This window comes from Triturus cristatus, chromosome 9, assembly GCF_964204655.1.
Source record: "Triturus cristatus chromosome 9, aTriCri1.1, whole genome shotgun sequence".
NCBI classification, from domain to species: Eukaryota; Metazoa; Chordata; class Amphibia; order Caudata; family Salamandridae; genus Triturus; species Triturus cristatus.
In genome coordinates, this window is record NC_140592.1 from 181,650,837 (window position 1) to 181,670,908 (window position 20,072).

The window sequence follows — 20,072 nt, forward strand, 5'->3', positions numbered from 1 at the left end:
GGAAAACCTTGTACAAAATTTAAATTAACAGAAAATATCTATGTTTGAGGCATATGAGCTGCAAATTACACACTTTTGCATAGATCGCCATTTGGTGTTGGGCCTGGATGTTTGCAGTTTGTTTTTCCTCTTGGAAAGTCTTTGGAAGTCACGAGGTCGGTGACTCCTTTCTTGGATCGTATTGCGCATGGGTTTCGGCTCCATCCTCAGATTGTGTTTTTTTCGCCATCGGGCTCGGATGTAATACTTCGCGCTCCGGTTCTGAACTTTTCCAGTTCGACGATCGAAGCGAAATCCTCGCTCATCGCGGTATTGTTCAGATCCTGATCTCCTCAATCACCTTCTCTTCGACACACCTTCGATTCCAGGCGTCGACGGCGGCCTTCGGGCCTATCCAAGCTCCGGTCCCGGCTGATGGAAAGAACTCCATTCAAGAAGTGCCCTCGATGTGGGTCCAAATTCCCCCACACCGATCTTCATGAGGTGTGCAACCTCTGCCTCTCCCCGGAACACGAGGCTCGAGACTGTCCCGCCTGTAAGTCTTTCAGATCCAAAAAGACTATTCGAGATCGATGGGCCAGACGAAACATGGCGCACTCCTCGACCTCCGTTCCAGTCGACATCTTCGTCCCCGAAGTCGAAGCTCCGGGACAGCAGCACACCGAAGAGGACCTCATCAGTGCTTCCGAAGCCGATGACTCGGATGTGGAGGACATCACCCCGGCGCAGAGGGTCGTGAGTAAAATACCCCCTCCCACATCCGCGCCGACACCCAAAAAGGCTACGGTCACGCCTTCGCCTCTGGGCCTAGGCAAGACCAAAGACACTGCTTCGAACACCCCACCTTCGGGCCCAGTGAAGAAGCCTAATAAGCCTTCCGGCGGCTAGGGCTCGAGCCAGCCTGCCAGCGGGGCAGATAAACACACTTCGGCACCGAAAAAGAGACCGGCCTCTACCTCGACACTGAGCTCCGCACCAAAGCCCTCGGTGTCGAAACCCAGCCTCTCGGTACCGACCAAACATCATAAGGCCCTCGGCACCGACACTCCCGCGCCGAAGCCTGCCTCGGCGACCGACCAAAAAATCGGAGGTTCCAAAAAAGCATGGCACGGACAAGCCTAAAAAGCCATCGGCCCCGAAACCTTCGCCGCCGACCAAACAACCATTGTCTCAAGAACTGTTTACACCGGATCCTTTGCAAAAGACACTTACCAAGGATCCAAAAACTGGACATTTGGCACTTTCTTCTAAAAAGAGACATTTGGACAAACCAGCTCCGCCTCCACCTCCAAAGAGGAAAGACTGTGCTACCTCCCCTTTCAGAGTGCCTTCCCCACCTCCTCCACCCTCTCCACCTACGCCCCCTCCGCCTTCTCCACCCCTGCCTCATCGCTCTCCGACCCTGTCTCCAGACCATGATGATCAGGAGGACCCATACTACGATCCAGGGGATGTGCCACAAGACCCCACCCGTACAGGATCCCCAGACCCATGGGACAATTATAATAATCCAGACATTCCAGATGTCCCACAAGATGACCTTTATCCATCCAGGCCATCTCCACCAGAAGACTCATTAGGTTTTCACCACCTACTTCAGAGGGCGGCACATTATCACGGGGTAGAGCTACACACTGACCCGGTAGAGGAAGATTTCCTCCTCGACACCTTTGATACCGCACATAGGTCTCCTTCTATACTACCTATGCTCAAAGGGGTAATAAAACATGCGCCAGAGGTTTTTAAAGACCCAGTCAGGGCTAGGGTCATTAACCCACGCATAGAGAAAAAGTATAAAGCTGCCCCCACAGATCCTGCCTGTTGTCTCCTACATCAAAGGGCCAGCGCCACTGGATTCCCTAGTGGTATCCACTGCACGGAAGAGGTCAAACTCCCAGGCGTCAGGCGAAGCACCACCACCTGACAGAGTCAAAGCTACTGGACGCGTCAGGAAAGCGCACTGCGTCACAGGCAGCCAATATATGGCGTATCGCCAACACTCAAGCGCTATTGGCCAGGTACGACAGAGCGCATTATGATGAACTAGAAACCATCATGCACCATCTCCCAGAAAAATACAGAAATAGGGCCAATGAATTAATTCTAGAGGGTAAGACCATAACTAACACCTCTATACGCTGTGCCTTAGACGCAGCAGACACAGCCTCCAGGGCCATTAACACTAGCGTCCTCCTCCATCGCCATGCTTGGCTGAGAGTTTCAGGCTTTAAGCCTGAGGTACAAGCCTCCATATTAAATCATCCATTTGATCAAGAACATCTATTCGGTCCAAAGGTAGATGAGGCCCTCGAAGATGAAGAAGGACACAGACACGGCGAAATCTATGGGAGCCCTGCAGTCACACCCTCCTAGGCGCTGCTTTCGCCGCTCTTCCTTTCGGGGCACGGGCAGAGGCTACTCCTCAGATAGCGCATCCACTTCCTACAAATCCCCTGCTCAATCCACCTTCACAAGGGGTTATCAAAGAGGCGGCTATGGAGGCAATAACAATAAAGGCAGAGGCAAAACATACCGCCCGCTCTGCCACACCGCCTACCCAATGACTTCCCCCTGCTCCCTCCAGACCATCCCACTCCGGTCGGGGGCAGGCTACAAAATTTCCTTCACGTCTGGGAGTCCATCACATCAGACAGATGGGTGACCAAAATTATTCGTTCAGGGTACTGCCTAGAATTGACATCTACCCCCCCCCCCCCCCCCCTCCCCAACATTACACCCAGGCAACGCCCAATGTCACAAGAACATTCCACGTTACTAAAACAGGTAATAATCTCCCTCCTACAAAAACAAGCGGTAGAACAAGTCCCTGCCAATCAGCAAAATTTAGGGGTCTACTCCCTATATTTTCTGATACCAAAAAGAGACAAGACTCTACGACCTATCTTAGATCTCCGGCCTCTAAACGCATACATACATTCGGACCATTTTCACATGGTAACACTTCAGCAGGTACTTCCGCTCCTCTCCAAAAACGACTTTCTCACCACACTGGACTTGAAAGACGCATACTTTCACATTCCGGTACACCATGCTCACAGAAAGTACCTCCGATTTGTAGTGGACGGGCAACACTACCAGTTCAAAGTGCTCCCATTCGGGGTCACAACAGCACCAAGGGTATTCACCAAGTGCCTAGCCGTAGTGGCGGCACACCTCAGAAGACCGCACATTCACGTCTTCCCATATTTGGACGACTGGCTAATAAAGGCCACATCCTACAACCAATGTGTACATCACACCGCCACTACAATCCAACTACTTCACCAGCTAGGCTTCACAGTGAACCACAAAGTCCCAGCTAATACCATCCCACACAAAGCAATACCTCTGTGCCACCATAGACACCTCAAAAGCCATAGCCTACCCCAATCCTGCCAGGATTGCAAGCATTCAGGCTTTGCATCAAAGGTTCATACCTCAACACTCTCTCCCAGCAAGAGTGTTTATGCAACTGATAGGGATGATGGCCTCTTGCATTTTCATAGTGCCTTATGCAAGACTCCAGATGCGTCCACTCCAAGAGTGCTTAGTGCGCCAATGGAACCAGGCCCAGGGGCAACTGACAGATCTGGTGTCGGTAGACGGTCGCACCCATCGCTCTCTGCAGTGGTGGAACACCACAAATCTTTCCAGAGGTTGACCGTTCCAGGACCCGGTTCCACAAATAATCCTAACAGACGCATCGCTCTCCGGCTGGGGAGCTCATCTACTACACCTCACAGTGCAGGGCACATGGACGCCGCAACAAAAGCTACTCCAGATCAACCATCTGGAGTTACTGGCAATCTTTCTAGCCCTAAAATCCTTTCAGACACAGATTTTAGGCAAGGCAGTCCTTATTCGCACAGACAACATGACGGCCATGTACTACATTCAAAAACAAGGCGGCACACACTCTCCACAGCTCTCTCAACTAGCACAGAGCATATGGAGATGTGCAATTCCACACAAAATCTTTCTCCTAGCCCAACATGTCCCAGGAGTCCAAAACACCATGGCAGATCTGCTCAGCAGACAGACGCAGCAGATCCACGAGTGAGAACTTCACCCGCAGGTTCTTCATCCGTTCTTTCAGATGTGGGGGCATCCACAGATAGACCTATTCGCCACCCACGAAAACAAAAAATGCCCAAGCTTCGCCACCAGATACCCACACCCATTGTCCAAAGGCAATGCGATATGGATGAACTGGTCAGGCAAATTTGCGTACGCCTTTCCACCTCTCCCACTAATTCCATTAGTGGTGCGAAAGCTACAGCAGCACTCCCTCACACTGATTCTAGTAGCTCCAACATGGGCCAGACAACCGTGTTACACCACGCTGCTGGAACTCTCGGTAGTGCCACACCAAAAGTTACACCTCTCACCATGCCTCCTAACCCAGAACCATGGAGAGATCAGACACCCGGACCCAGCTCAGCTCAATCTTGCGATCTGGCTCCTGAGATCCTAGAATTCGGATACCTTAACCTTCCCCCGACTGTATGAACGTCATCAGAGAAGCTAGACGCCCTACCACTAGGGCCTGCTACGCTGCCAAGTGGAAAAGATTTGTTGTTTATTGCCATAACAACACAATCAACCCTCGAGACGCATCTATACAGCACATCATATGTTACTTACTCCATCTACAAAGGTGTAACCTAGCATATACATCCATTCGGCTACACCTCGCAGCAATTGCCGCTTACCTACAAAACAGACAGCACCTATCACTTTTCAGAGTGCCTGCCATTAAAGCCTTCATGGAAGGCCTCAAACGGATAATTCCCCCCAGAGTACCACCCTCACCTGTGTGGAACTTAAATATAGTTCTCACAAGGCTAATGGGACCGCCTTTCGAACCTTTGCATAAATGCGAACTGCAATTTCTCACATGGAAAACAGCTTTCCTTTTAGCCATCACTTCCCTTAGAAGGGTCAGTGAGATACAAGCACTTACTATACAAGAACCTTTTCTCCAAATTCACCCGAACAAGGTTGTCCTCCGTACCAACCCAAAATTCCTACCCAAAGTAATTTCACCCTTTCATCTAAACCAATCGGTAGAATTACCGTTTTTTTTCTCGCAACCTCAAACTGTTGCAGAAAGGGCTCTACACACGCTGGATGTTAAAAGGGCCTTACTTTACTATATCCAGAGAACACAACCTTTCAGAAAGACAAAACAACTGTTTGTCTCCTTCTCTCCACCATATAAAGGCAACCCCATCTCTAAATCGGGGATAGCTAGGTGAATTGTAAAATGCATACAAATTTGCTACCACAAAGCAAAACGCACGCTATCTGTTCCCCCTAAAGCCCACTCTACAAGAAAGATAGGGGCTTTTCTAGGGAACATCCCATTAGATGATATCAGCAAAGCAGCTACATGGTCAACACCGCACACTTTCACTAAACATTACTGTGTAGATGTGCAAACCAAGCAACAAGCTAGTGTGGGCCAGGCTGTACTAAAAACACTATTTCAAACCACTGCAACAGATACCGGTGGTCGCCGCTAGGGTTGGGAACTGCTATATAGTCTATGCAAAAGTGTGTAATCTGCAGCTCATATGCCTCGATCGGAATATGCTACTTACCAGTATGCATCCGTTCTTGGCATGTAGAGCTGCAGATCTACACACGCCCACCCGGCTACCTGTATCTGTTCCAGTCTATCTTATTTAGATACAACACACATGGGTTTCTTTACTGTTATTACTACGCTCCATCTTTCCCTGTTGGCGAAAAACAATCTGAGGATGGAGCCGAAGCCCATGCGCAATACGATCCAAGGGAGGAGTCACAGACCTCGTGACTTCCAAAGACTTTCCAAAAGGAAAAACAAACTGCAAACATCCGGGCCCAACACCAGATGGCGATCTATGCAAAAGTGTGTAGATCTGCAGCTCTACATGCCAAGAACAGATGCATACTGGTAAGTAGCATATTCCTTATTCTACTTCACAAAGGACACAGATGGATGTGCATCAGTTTTATTGAATCCCGTCAATCCCCAGAATTCAAGGGGAGCAAAACAAACAAATAGGAGGAAAGTTTTAAACCATTTAAAGACTGTACCTTTGAAGCATCCAGCACCCTCTGAGGTCCCTCTTGCTGACCCCACACACAAATGCAAAGAAGTGCCCACAGGATGCTGTTCCTTCTGTTGCTTTCTGAACACAGTCTGGGCATGCCGGGTCTGCCTTTTTAGGTCTGTTTTGACAGCATAGATGTCATCTGACATTATGAATCAACAGAAAAAGACCTTTAAAAGCACCCTTAAGAGAGGGGCTTTGGCTCCACCCCACATGTAGTTTCCTTGGAGTACAGCATTTGATTGGGCAGAAGTTGTGCACTTTATGCCTTGTGGGAAAACGTATGCTTAATACAGCAGAACTGACATGATTATGGTTATAAGCTAATGATCAAGGTCCTAATTGTGATATGTAAGTTTATTATAAAAATATTTGATAAAGACAGTGGGCCTGACCTATGTATTGTGGAAAGCCTAATTTAAAGCCAATAGGTATTTGTGTGTACTGTGAAGTCTCTAGAGAGGAATGGTGTTACATAGAGTCTCACAGATTACCATATTAGGCTAGGAATTTGGTGTTGCTTGTCCTTTCTGGCAAATGTAGGTTAATAGCATGGCACCGCCTGACACTAATAAAGTAAGCCTGGGTTGGTTATGGTGACAAGCCAATGATTAGGGCCAGAGTGTTTCTAATCTGTTTATGATGAAAGGTTATGACAAAGGCAGTAGGTCTGGCTTATTTATTGTGAAAAGCATTTGAAAAGTCCAGTAGACTTTTAAAGGTTGATTGGTATTATACTGTTTATGCCTGTAGAAAGGCATTTTGCTACAAGATAGTTTGCAGATTACCATGGTAGGTGAGGGTTTTAATGTTGGTTACCCCTTTGAAATCTACACTCTGGTTTTGTTAATTTTGAAATTCATCGTTGGACCATGTTGTGGGTGTACATTATTTTGCCAATTATACATTTTTTTTTTTGACGTAATTATAATTGTATGACTTCATATCCGATTGCCTCTTTGAAAAGCTTATGCTAAAAAAAAGTAGGCTGAACTGGTCATGGTGGCAAGCCAGTTATAAAGACCATTATAATTAATTTGGGAACAATGATGTCCGATTAACACAGATTAATGTAGTGGGCAATGGTTGTAGTGTTGATTACCCACTCTAACAGAGCCTTTGGGTTTAAGGTTGCAATTGCTGTGAGAACATTCATTCGCCCCTCGTGGCATGGATGTATTTTGCAAATTCTAATTTGTTACGTAATTTTAATTTTAGGACTATATGCTTGAAGGTTGCTGAATGAGAATATTTATTAAGTGTATGCTTTGTTATGGTGACAGGTCAAATTTAAAGGCTGCAGGCCTTGTTGATTCATTGGAAAAAGTTGTTATAGGCCATAGATCTAATTGTTTATTATGAAAAGTTACGATAAAGGCAGTAGGTACCCTAAAGGTCGTAGACTTTTATTTTCTTACATGTAATCTCACAGGTTATTTTAATAAACAATGGTTTTGGTTGCGCTCTTTGACACACCCTGGCAGTAGAAGGTTTGAGCTGTGATACTGATCTTAAGAGGGCCTCACGGGTTTAGGTGTTTCCAGGGCTCTTGTAATCGAAGAGATTCCTGCATGTGTCTATACGTGCACATAGTTGGAGGAGCTTTAGTCTGTTTGAGTGTCATTCACATTCTGCCCATGATGTGTGGCAGTGGGTTAGCCCATTGAAGCCACTAGCTTTTTTACGCGGTGAGCCACTCCGTCATGAGCCACGGTTGAGCTGTGCTCATGACAGAGCGGTTCCGTCATGACTCCGCCCAGTTGCGTTGTCCCCCCGCACAGGCGGGGAAACAGCGCCGCGTGGGCGGAGCGGCCGCCAACGGTCGTGGCATGACGGAACCGCTCCGTCATGAGCACACGGCAACCGTGGCTCATGACGGAGCGGTTCCGTCATGAGCGGGGAAGGGGTTAAAGACCATACATCACCTCGAACCTGTAATGCTACCAGGCAGATTGCCGCTCATTTTTCTGCAGTGCACTGCATCACATGTGGCTGCTACTTCTAAGCTGGGCATCTATGTTGGAATGGTATTGTTCTTAGTGTATCGTTGTTTAATTTGTCCAAGATGGCCTCCATGTTTAGAAGCATTATTTCAGCCATCTCGCAATGGCACAACAATGCTACAGTATCACTAAAACATTCCAGAACTCACCCAACAGTGTGATGCTTACTGAGGGCCATTTAGGAATGGTATTGATTTATCACTACAAGGTGTCCAACATGTTGCTTCTGACTATGGCAGCCATGTTTGAACTTTAAAATAACGATATGCTGTAGAATACCATTGCAAAGCAGCCTTCTACTATGTTCAATTTTATTTTGATTGCACATCCGAGTGCCATGTTTCGGTGGCAACATGTTTCTTTTTTCTACTTTTTGTTTTTAATTTATTTTTGAGTCTGTGTTTTATTGTGCAAGAACAAGAATGAGTCAAATTGGTCCATTGATGGATAGATGAGCTTTGAAGAATGAGTGTTGAGTGTATATCTGATGACTTATTGAGAGCCTCAACTCATTGCCGACTGAAGAGACCGTTTCAGATATAGCCAGACCTGTAGCTATTGACAATGCTTGTTTACTCTTTAAGACTGAATTTCTAGTGTTCGAAGCTCCTTTTTTAGTTTTAGAAGGAGACTATTTTCCAGAATTACTTTTTTTGTTTAGGTTGGCTTTTATTCTTCTTCACTGATCCTTTTCCCTTTCGGTTTTGTCGCAGACCTCTGGAGTTGTGTGATTTTGTTGTGCCTCTTGTGGGAGTAATTAGTCAAAGGACATGCATGTAGTTTGTCCTCCTACACTCCAGACATTATCCTGAGAAGCACAATGATTGTGCATTATTGTCCCATTATACTTTGAGGATCAGAGAGGTGATATTTTTTGGAGAGCCAGTCTGTCTGATACACACTACATCCATGCTACAAATTGCTGACCCTGCTTGTTGCTCTTTTGAAAGAAAGTGAGTCTTATTCCCTTCTTTAATCCTAGTCAGGCCGTGCCCCTTGGTACCGACCCATGTATTCCTGTAGTCATCCTAGTCAAAATGTGTAATGCCGAAGGCATGTCTTTTACTGTCCAGTGGTCCATTTTCCACTTGGAAAGGTCAAAGCAACCGTTACGATTTTTTTTCTTCTCAAGATCGCAGGTTTGAACTTGAAAGTGGTGGCTTCTTGCCCAAAATCTGACATCGGGTTTTATTTCTTTAATGCCTAAATAGAAGGAAAGCTGAATGTTTGAAGTTGTGGAAAGGAAGTTCTCTAGATCGGCGACTTTTGCTATCAGGCCAACAAATGCAACTGTTCCGCTTATGAAATGAGAGAGAATCATGCCAGAAGATAGTGACATTTCTCCTCTTCATACCTGAAGATAAACAGGTGGAAGCTAAGCAGATTTTATCAGAAGGCAGGCAAACATCTAAACATGCAACAAAGGTGTCAATGAATGGTGCCGACAATGGGTTTAAAGAGTTTATATAAAGAGCAAACATGACCCAAGGGTATCGCAGCGCTGTACAGGGATTTAAGTATACAAATGCAAGATAGATCAATAATTTTAAAAAAAAGTAAGGCATACCAAGCAATCGTAATAGAAGTGTCAGTTAAGGAAGAAAAGTGTTTAAGAGTAGGGCTTTCACTTCTTTCTTGAAGGAGGCTATAGAGAGACTAACCTAATCTCTGAAGGTAGGGAGTTTCAAATTTGTGGTGCTGCTCCAGTGAATGAGCGATAGATTTTTCTTTTTGGATTTCGGGGGCTTCAGTAAAAGAGAGCAGGAGCTTTGAGATACTCTACTGCCCCCAGAGCGCTCACGTTTCTGAGCAAGGTAGGCTGGGGTATTGTGGTGAAGTGCTTTGTGGGGTTTTGGCACATGTACTAGAAGCACGTGTTTCTTCACCGGGTGTAGCTGAAGTGCACGGATTTCTGAATGAAGGTGGAGATTTTTGACTGATTTCAATTAAGAGGAATTGTTCACTAAAGAAATATAGCTGAGGCTCTGCATACAAAAAGGTAAAATGTGTCTTATCTGGCAGGTGTTTAGCCTCCTTTCAGGGGCTGAGGAGAAGGTTTACATACCCTCAGATATTTTCATCTCCAGAGTTGCTTTTCATTGCCATCCTATATGTACCAATATCAAATTAAAAGAACCTGCGGAACAAACCACATTCAGATCAGCACAGTTTTGAAGGAGAGTGTCCTACCATAAGCATTGCTATCCTGTTTCACATGTTAGCATTGCTCAGCAGAGCACAGAAATTGTAAGTATTGCAGTGGTTAAAAAAAAAAAAGAATTTGGCATCAGACACAAGGGTGCTGGACATCCTGGCTTCAGGTCACCTGCCAAAATTTGTGGAAAGTGCGCCTCCCCAATCTTCCTGTGACAGAGTGGAATCCAGGGAAGAGCCAGTGCAGTCTTCTGAAAGAAATTAGAGGAACGACACCAGATATTTCCTGGTTTAGAAGAAGCACAGAGAGCTGTAGCCCATCATCAAGCCAACTTTATCAACCAGCAACCCTACAACATGGTGACTTGTCAGACAACACCCTTCTTGGAATGAGGAAATTGCCTGTCATCACTAAATCGATAGACGTTGCATTTTTCCTTGGCCCCATCCATTGTAACTATTTGACATACCAAAGGTAAAGGTGGATCATAAGCATTTGTTGCTCAGCGTCTGTTAGCACTGCTCTCTGGACCTGGGGTGGGGTGGTTACCAAATACATAATGCTGTTAGGGACTTTTCACAAAGGAATTCTTGGTCTATCCTGTAGGAAAGTTGGATTGCGTTTCATCGTTACCCTGACGTTTTGCTTGGTGTCAGTGTGTTTTTGACCTAGTCTGACTGGGATCCTGCTAATCAGGACACCAGTCGCTGTGCTTTCTCCCTAAATTGGCCATGGTAAGTACTTTTGTACATCCACGATTGGCTACTGGTGTACCCTTGTAAGTCCCTAGTATATGGTACTAAGGTACCCAGGGCATAGGTACACCAGGCCACAGCATGTATTGTGCCACCCACGGGATTCCACTTAAACCGTTACAGCCTATGTGAGTTGGTGCTTGCACCTCTCACGACAGATATTAAGTTCCCTCATATCTAAGGTCACTGCAATTAAAACCTAGAAGTCACACCTATGGCAGGCTCTTCAGTTCTGAGGGCAGTGTGCTTGGTTACAAGTGTGAGGGTGCCCCTGCATAAGGACACCCGTACAAACCCCATAGTCTATTCTCCAGGCTTTGTAAGTGCAGTCAGCCATTTTAATATATATATTACCTACTGGTGGTCGCCAGTAGGTAGTTATAGTTAGGACCACATTTCCATAGGAAATCCGCAACATTCTATTTTGAATAACTTTGGCGCCGGTCGACGAATCCTCGCGAATTTTTCAAAATAGGTGGGGCGCTACGCTCCGCTCCTACCCTGAAAGTCTCGGGGGGATTCGTCAAGCGGGGGCTGAGATAAAAGGGGGGTCCCAAAACGTGTTTTTCCCATGCATTTTTCCATAGGACCTTTAGACGGGGCTACAGCCCGAACGGATGAACAGAATTACTAGAAATTTGGCAGAGAGGTAGTCCTCAGGTCAAGGAAGTGCCTTTTGTAGGTTTGGTGTAAATCTGTTCAGTAGATTCTGAGAAAATAGCCTTTAAATCAATATATATATCTGAGCCAGCTTACGGTGCGCTTACGGTACGCTTATAGTTAGTGCAGGCAACTATAACTCACGCGACCGCAATCTTCTGCTGATGACATATGTGTCTTTATGAAAAAAAAATATTTGTAATATATGTATAGCTAAAAATGTATGGAAGAAGACATGGGTAAATAAGTGTCTAAATACAGTATTAGCATCAGCAGAGGATTGCGGTCGCGTGAGTTATAGTTGCCTGCACTAACTATAACGGGGGAATTTCATTGGTTTTTTTATCAGTAAAATTTCCGCTAACTATAACATGTGTGAAACCTATGGTTTTTTCAGTGAATTTGCAAGGTTTTTTAAATGCTAATTCCTAACTATAACGTGTGTGAAACCTATGGTTTTTTCAGTGAATATATATATAAAAATCTGCTCCCTGCAGTTCTTCTGATCTCTTCCACCTCGTGGGGTTGGTGCAGGGCAAGACAGGCGCAGGACCAGTAAATTGATGCTCAATTGAACTTGCAATGCCACTCAAGAGGACGCCTGCACTGCAAGAGATTTTTCAGTGAAGTTAATATGGTTGATGCGCTTCAACCTGCCGGGTCTTTGTCAAAGCCACAATACCAGTGAAATGGGCAGCTAACTATAACACCCCTGAAACCTATGGTTTTTTTCTGTGAATATATATATATATATATATATATATAGGACATCGGTCATTACAAGATGTCTAACTATATAGTGGCTGCACTGTACCCGGTCATGTTTGGTATCAAACATATTGGAATCATACCGCAACACCAATTCAAGTGTTGAAAGTGTGATCCTGGGTACTCCCGGTAACAGCCTTTCAGAGCCGGACAGCAAACTACTGCTGCTGCCAACCACAGACACGATTCTGCCCTCCTGCTGAGCCAAGCTTGTACTGGGGAAGGTAGAACAATAGGTTTCCTGTCACAGGGAGGTGTGATCACCTCCCAGACAGTACTTTGTGTATTGGACTGGACTGGACTGGGGTGGGGATGCTTGCCAGCACCACCAGACTGCTTTGAAGGGCACATTTGGTGCCCTCCTTCCACAGTACGAAGTACTGTTCAGACCCTCCTCTGGGAGGGACCCCTCTGAGTTGTTCCAACCCTAACATAGGGTACTTAAGGGATTAGCTGTGGGTGGGTCCTTAGTTTCAGGCTTGAGTCTTGCCACACGACAAATCTAAGTCGCTCTTCTACTGTCTGGACACCTGGACTTCGACTGGAACCGAAACCACCAAGGAAGACTCCTGCTGCTCCTGGTGTGGCTGTTCAAGTATTCCTCGTTGTTTGTGCTTCTTCCAGGTTCTTCAACAGACCTGTGGGCATCCAGGACAACCAAAGAAATCTCCCTTGGAGTGAAGGAGTCACTCCCTGCATCTTCAAGCACCGCAATAAAGCTGACCGGTCTACTGCTCCTGTCGTCCTGTGGCCTTCTAGAGGCTCAGCAACACAGGTGGCGGTTCTGCAACTCTCTCAATGCATGACCTGTCCTGTGTGCGGTTTTTAGGCCAGTATCCCTCCGTCGGAATTGCTGGGACCAAACCCCCTGTGCAACACTTCGACTTGCCTTTGCCAAGGCTTGTTAGCTCTGCACTCCAGAGGTCTCCAGGCTAGAAGAAGCTCCAGCTTCCAGTATCTTGTCCCTTCAAGATCAGTGTCCTCACCGCATCCTCTGCAATGTGGGCCTTCATCCTTGTTGAGTTGCTTGAGGTCTTCCTGCAGCTCCTGTGCCTTTGGCCTGTGGGTTCTCCTGAGGGTCTTCTACTGCTTTTGTGGGCTCCCCTGCTTGCTTGGGGCCTGCTCTGACTCTCCTGGTGTTGGCGAGTCCCTTGGACATTTCTGGTCCCAACGTTGCTCCTTCCTCTTCCATGCCAGTTGCAGCAACAAGGTCACCGCCAACTCTCCTGGACCTTCTGACATCAGTGGGCATTGCTCTTCTGTGCCTCCTGGTCACCTCCGAGTGGCATAGACTCTGTCTCCTTTGCTTGCAGGTTCTTCACTTCCAAAATCCACCCGTGAATTCCACTGGACTTCTTCTCCTGAGACATTTTCTTCCAAGTCTTTCATTGTCTTCTACTGAGGTTTCTGACGTCTCTTCACTCCTACCCATCTGGCTTCCCTAGTGTAGGTAACCTGGTTCCCGGGGCCTCCACAGGTGGGAGTGCCTCTCCAACCTTCCATCCTCCAATAGAATTCTTCTGAGTCCTCTGGGAAGCGTCCTTCTTCTGCAAAACTGCAACCGCGACTTCTCTATTGACTTCCATTGGGCACACGGCTGTGTTCCCATTCTGTACAAAGCCTCCGTGGGGTTCATGGGTTCTTACTTCGGGTGTTTCCTTGTGTCCCTTGCTCCTCTGTGTCTTCTGGTCCAAGTCCCATCCTCCCTTGCAGTTCGCATTCCACTTTTTTAATATATGGTTTGGTATCCCCTGGAGACCGCTGTATTTTGTGCTAAACACCTGATTGCATTTGAAGAATTTTGGTGTATTGTGTTGATATCTCCAGGTAGGAGATATACCAATGTTTTAGTGAGTGTTATGTAATAAGTAGAAGTATTTTTTATTTGAACTCTGTGTGGTTCCTTTTAATTTAACTCACTATTGATTAAACTGGTAAAACAAGCTGCTTAACACTCCTTCAAGATTAGCCTGAAGGCTGCTTTCAACAGCTACCACTTTGATAGCTTTGTATGGTTATCAAAGACCACTAAAACCACCATAAGGGTTGCCTGGATTAGTGCAAGGTGCTTCACCTAAATAAGTGTGCCCCTTATACTAAGCCAGCCTCCTACTTCTCCCTAATTGGAAAATCGGCTAATGAAGGCATTGTCACGTTGGAGGATCTTGCAGTAGTGTTTAAGTGTATCCAGATATTACATGGCAATCATGCGTTAGGAAGGTGCACAACAAGTCTTTGTAGGACCTAATGTTAGTCACTGGCACAAAGTCTTGCAGGATGCACCTGGCAGAGCACTAGATACATGCTTTCTCGTAAAAACAAAAAAAGCATGTTAGTACACAAATGTAACGCTCAGAGACATCATGGTGTTGCTGGTTCTCATTTCAGCGTGCATTATAAAACAATTTTACCGATTTCAAATTTGAGTTTTTCTGGAATTACCCCACCAACACTGGACAAAAATGGATGGAGAGTGTAGTGCAGACAACATTGGTTAGGGATACTTAGCTGGAAACGTGGAGAAACACCCTTCAACTCAGCTCGGCACCGATACAATCATGTAACGTACAGGTAGGAGAAATGGTTCCTAGTGAAAACAAACCACACTTGTCCAGAAGTAAGGAGCATCTGCTCATTGACCCTGTTGAGAAACCCTAAGACACATCTATGTGGTTGGTCAAACATTGCACATCTATTTTGGCTCAGTTCCTGCCAGCCAGAAAGATAGACGGGGCTGATGACTTCAGCAGACCTGGAACTGAATCAGATGAATGGGAATTGAATCATGAAGAAGTAAACCATCTATTTCAATAAGGGATCTGTTCCACATTTAGACCGGTTTATGAAAAGGAAAAACAATAATTATGGTTAGTTCGCGGCATGCATGGCTGTAGATACATCTGCTCTGCATACTTCTGCCATCTAGTGTTGGGTCCGGATGTGTGCAAGTTGTTTTTCTTCAAAGAAATCTTTTGATTCACAAGACAAAGTGACGACTCGTCTTGGTGCCAATACACATGGGTATCGACTCCATTGTTGGATTTTCTTTCTGCGTCGAGTTCAGACGTGTTGTATAGCGCTTCAGATTGAGACAATTCTGGGCGCACTTCAGTTCGCTGTTCATTTACACCCTCATCTGCATGGTTTCGAATGAGTTTCCATTGCTGCGAACGGAAAACCGAAAAACTTCCGCCCGTTGATTCGATGAGCTCCCATCGCAGCCTTTGGGGCTAATATTTGTATCTGGGACTTTAATCGAGAATGCGCTGCTAATGGAACAGACTCCATATCGCTTCTGTTCCAGCTGCTATGTGAGGTACCCGAGAACTGACCTCCATCAGGTTTACAACTTATGGCTGTCCCCAGGCCATCAGGAGGCAGACTGTGAGGCTTGTCGATCTTTCCCATCGAAGATGACTTTACGGGACTGGTGGGCCGTATCCAAGAGAGGCAGCGCAGAGAGTTCAAAAAAACATCCGACATCTTTGAACACCAAGATGTCAAACAAGAATAGGGAGAGCTTCATAAGGCCTCTGCGGCTAAGGAGGAGGCCTTCTCCATCCACGACTCCGACCTTGACATAAGTCTCCAGATATAGGACTTTCCTTTGGGCCAGCGTACCGGAAGTACCCATGTCCCTGCTCCCCCAGCTAAAAACACACTTTCAACCAAATATAAGACTCCTGGCCACCACTGCCAGCAGGGAAGGTACCGATCATCTGCTACGGACGCCCAATCTTCAGCTCTGCACCAAAAGCCAAGCTGAAACAACTACAGTCTGCACCAAGCCAACAAACTGGCTCTTCGATTCTGAGCAATCCACTTGGGCACCCTTCAGCTCCAAACACCTCGGCTATGAAGAAGAAGCCTATTTTGGCAGCAAAACATTTGGCCTCAGCATCCAAGTTGCCTCTAGAACCAATCCTCCAACTTATGCAGGAGCGGCTCGATCCAAAGCAGAAATAAATTAATACAACAGCCTTGCACTGGCCGGATTTAAGCTCAGACTGTGCATTCGGCACCCAAACCATCTAAGTGCCAACTTTCTTTAAAAAAAGCCATAGATGCACCAGTGCCTGCTACAATGAAGGACATTGCATCTAGTTTTTTTTACTTCCTCCTCTTCCTTGTTCTCCATCACCTCCGCCAATTGCTCCACCTTCGTCACCACCACATCCCCAAGATGAACCAGAGGATGTTACATCATAGGGGTCTCCAAAGTCTTCCACTGATGATCATGATGGGGGGGAGGGGTAGAGGATGCTTTTCCACAGCCCATAGATTCTTGGGATCGTTATGATATAGATTCCCCCCTGGGTGATTCTGACCCAGATCTCTACCCGGCCAGACCATCACCCCCCTGATAATGCTTTATCTTATCAAGACCTTGTTGCTAGGGCAGCAGCATCTCACCCGGTCCCATTACATAATGACCCTATAGAAGACAATTTTCTTTTGGAAACATCTAGCACACATAGATCATGTCAATATCTTCCTATGTTAAAGGTCATGTCAATATCTTCCTATGTTAAAGATCATGCTGCGCCACTCTGATGATATTTTCAAAGCAGCAGTACGAGCACCTCTTATTACACCAAGGGTCGACAAGAAATATAAATCGGCACCCTCGGACCCTATTTACTTAAGGGGTCAGTTTCCCTCAGATTCCCTGCTGGTATCTAATGCTTGTGGGCTAATTCACAGACATCAGCAGATGCTCCTCCACCTGACAAGGAGTGCAAACTTATTGACACTTCAGGGAAGTGTGTGGAACACAATCCTCCAATCACAGGTCGATTGCCAACATTCAAGCTCTATTAGCAAGATACAATAGGGCAAATTGGGATGAAATGGTGGAGCTCCTACAACACCTCCCTGAGGAGTTTTAAAAAAGGGGACATGACATTGTAAATGAGGGCAAATTAATTTCCAACAGTTCAATCGAGTGTGCCATTGATACAGCAGACAAAGGCATCAATACAAGCTTATTATTGCATAGAAATGCTTGGCTCCGTATATCTGGCTTCAAGCCAGAGGTGCAGCAAACACTTAAATGTGCCATTTGATAAAGAGCATTTCTTTGGTCCCCAAGTGGACCAAGCATTCGAAAAGATGAAATTGGACACCGAAGTAGCTAAATCAATAGGGGCACTAGAAACCTCTGCTTTGTGTGGTTCCTATCGGCGTCCCTCATACAAACAAGGCTCCAAACTAAACCACCTGATGCCTCTACCTCCTCGTACAGGCAGCAACATCAAACCTCCCCCTCAAAAGGATACTACAGAGGTACTTGTAGAGGAAACACTTGCAAGGGTTGTAGTAGAGGTGCCTCGACAACCTCTGCACCCTCCACCTCATAGCTGTTATTTTCTTATCATTCTGTCAACTACTTAACACTTGCCGGGCCAACTACAACATTTCTTCCCTAATTGGAAGGCCATAACATCAGATCAATGAGTGTTGGACATTATCCAACTTGATTATTGTCTGGAGCTCATAAACATGCCTCCAAACATTCCACCTTGCAGACACAATCTCTCCACAGAACATCAAAATCTGCTCATACAAAAAGTGCAGGCTCTTTTGCTCAAAGGAGCCATATAGCCCGTCCCTGTTCAACACCAGGGTTCAGGAGTAATCTCCCTATACATTATAATACCCAAAAAAGACTGATTACTACGACCCATCTTAGATCTCAGTCCAATAAATCATTACATACTATCAGAACACTTCCATATGGTCACTCTTCGGGACGTCATCCCACTAATCAAACAAGGCGACTTCATGTCATGTCAGCACTAGGCTTAAAGGACACCTTCTTCCACAGTCCAATCCATCCAGATTTGTTATAGCTGGAAAGCTTTACCAGTTCAAAGTACTCCCATTCAGAGTCACTACCACACCTGTGCTTACAAAATGCTTAGCAGTGGTAGCAGCACATCTGCGCTGACTAAACATTCATGTTTTCCCATATCTGGACCACTGGGTTATTAAGACCAGTACACTCATCATGTCTCAACAACTCACTCAACCTAGTTTCCAGCTTCTCCATCAACTGGGGTTTACTGTCCACATACAGAAGTCACACCTTCAATGCTTACAGGTTCAGCCATATTTGGGGCCATGCTCAACACACAGTTGGGTTTAGCATACTCAAATGTGGTCAATATTCAAACTGTACACGACCGTTTCAGCCCAATAAACATATAAATTTCAAAGCAGTTTTGCGACTCTTAGACAGGATGGCATTTGCATCACAATAGTACCACATGCTTGACTATTTATGCGCCCACTGCAAGAGTGTCTAATGCACCAATGGTCTCAATCGCAGGGTCAGCTAAAAGATCTAGTGTTGGTAGAGAGCCACATTCATCACACTTTGCAGTGGTTTAACACACAAAACCATTTCAACTCTGTTCCCCAGAGCATTCTCGCAGCGGATGCATCCCTTACGGGATAGGGCGCTTACCTACAGGATCTCACAGGTTCTCTGTAATACCAAACACCAGGGTCTCCATATCAACTACCTCGAGCTTCAAGCTATTCACCTACCATTGCAAGCATTTCTGACTCACCTGGCAGGCAAGGTAGTCTTGGTCAGACGGACAATGTGACAACCATATACGATTTACAAAAATGGGGGGAGGGGGGGGGGGGGGGGATACTCTCAACAGATGTCATGCCTATCTCAGACAATTTGCAGTTGGGCAATACATCACAACATCCACCTACTAGCCAAACACCTCCCGGGGATGGCCAACCACTTTGCCGACCTCCGCAGGATTTAGCAACAAGTACACGAATGGGAACTCCAAGTCGTCCTCCCATTTTTTTTTTTTACAAGGAGAGGGGATTCCACACTACCTTTTCGCAGCTGTGGACAATGCAAAATGCCAAAGCTTCGCCTCCAGATTCCCACACCCTCAATCTAAGGGCAATGGTTTATGGATTAATTGTTCAGGGATATTTGCCTTTGCCTTTCCACCTCTCCCGCTTCTTTCTTTAGTAGTTCGAGGCTCAGGAACATGTCTCTCACCCTCATTCTAGCTCCCACTTGGGCTCGCCAACCATGTGAACCACACTACTAGAACTCTCTCTCTGGTTCCCCACGAGAAGCTTCCCCTCAATCCCGACCACCTCACTCAGAGCTATGGAAAAATGAGGTACCCAAATCCAAAAGAGCTCAATCTTGCGATTTGGCTCCTGAAGGCATTGAATTTGATTACCTTAATCTCCCACCTGAATTTATGGCCATACAACTAGAGCATGTTAAGCAGCAAAATGGAAGAGTTTTGTCTGCTACTATTGCAGTAGTCAGAGGAGAAAAGGACTTCCATGCTGACACACTGATGCGAGACGCTGAGGCTCTTGCCCGCAGCCCCTCCAGCTCGCAGTGGTCTGACATCCCTTGCGGGGTGTCCATCTCGAGACCAAGACGGTGTCCCACAGTCTTTCAATTCAGGTAATGCGGTTGACTTTATCCTAGAGGGATTCTTGGCTTTACACTAACATACATGCTATGTACACTTAGGTACATCTAGTTGGGGTCACATCGTAGGAGTACACATTTATTACGGTCATGTATTGTATATACTTGCCTGTATTCATGGTTTTAGCACGATGGTAGAAA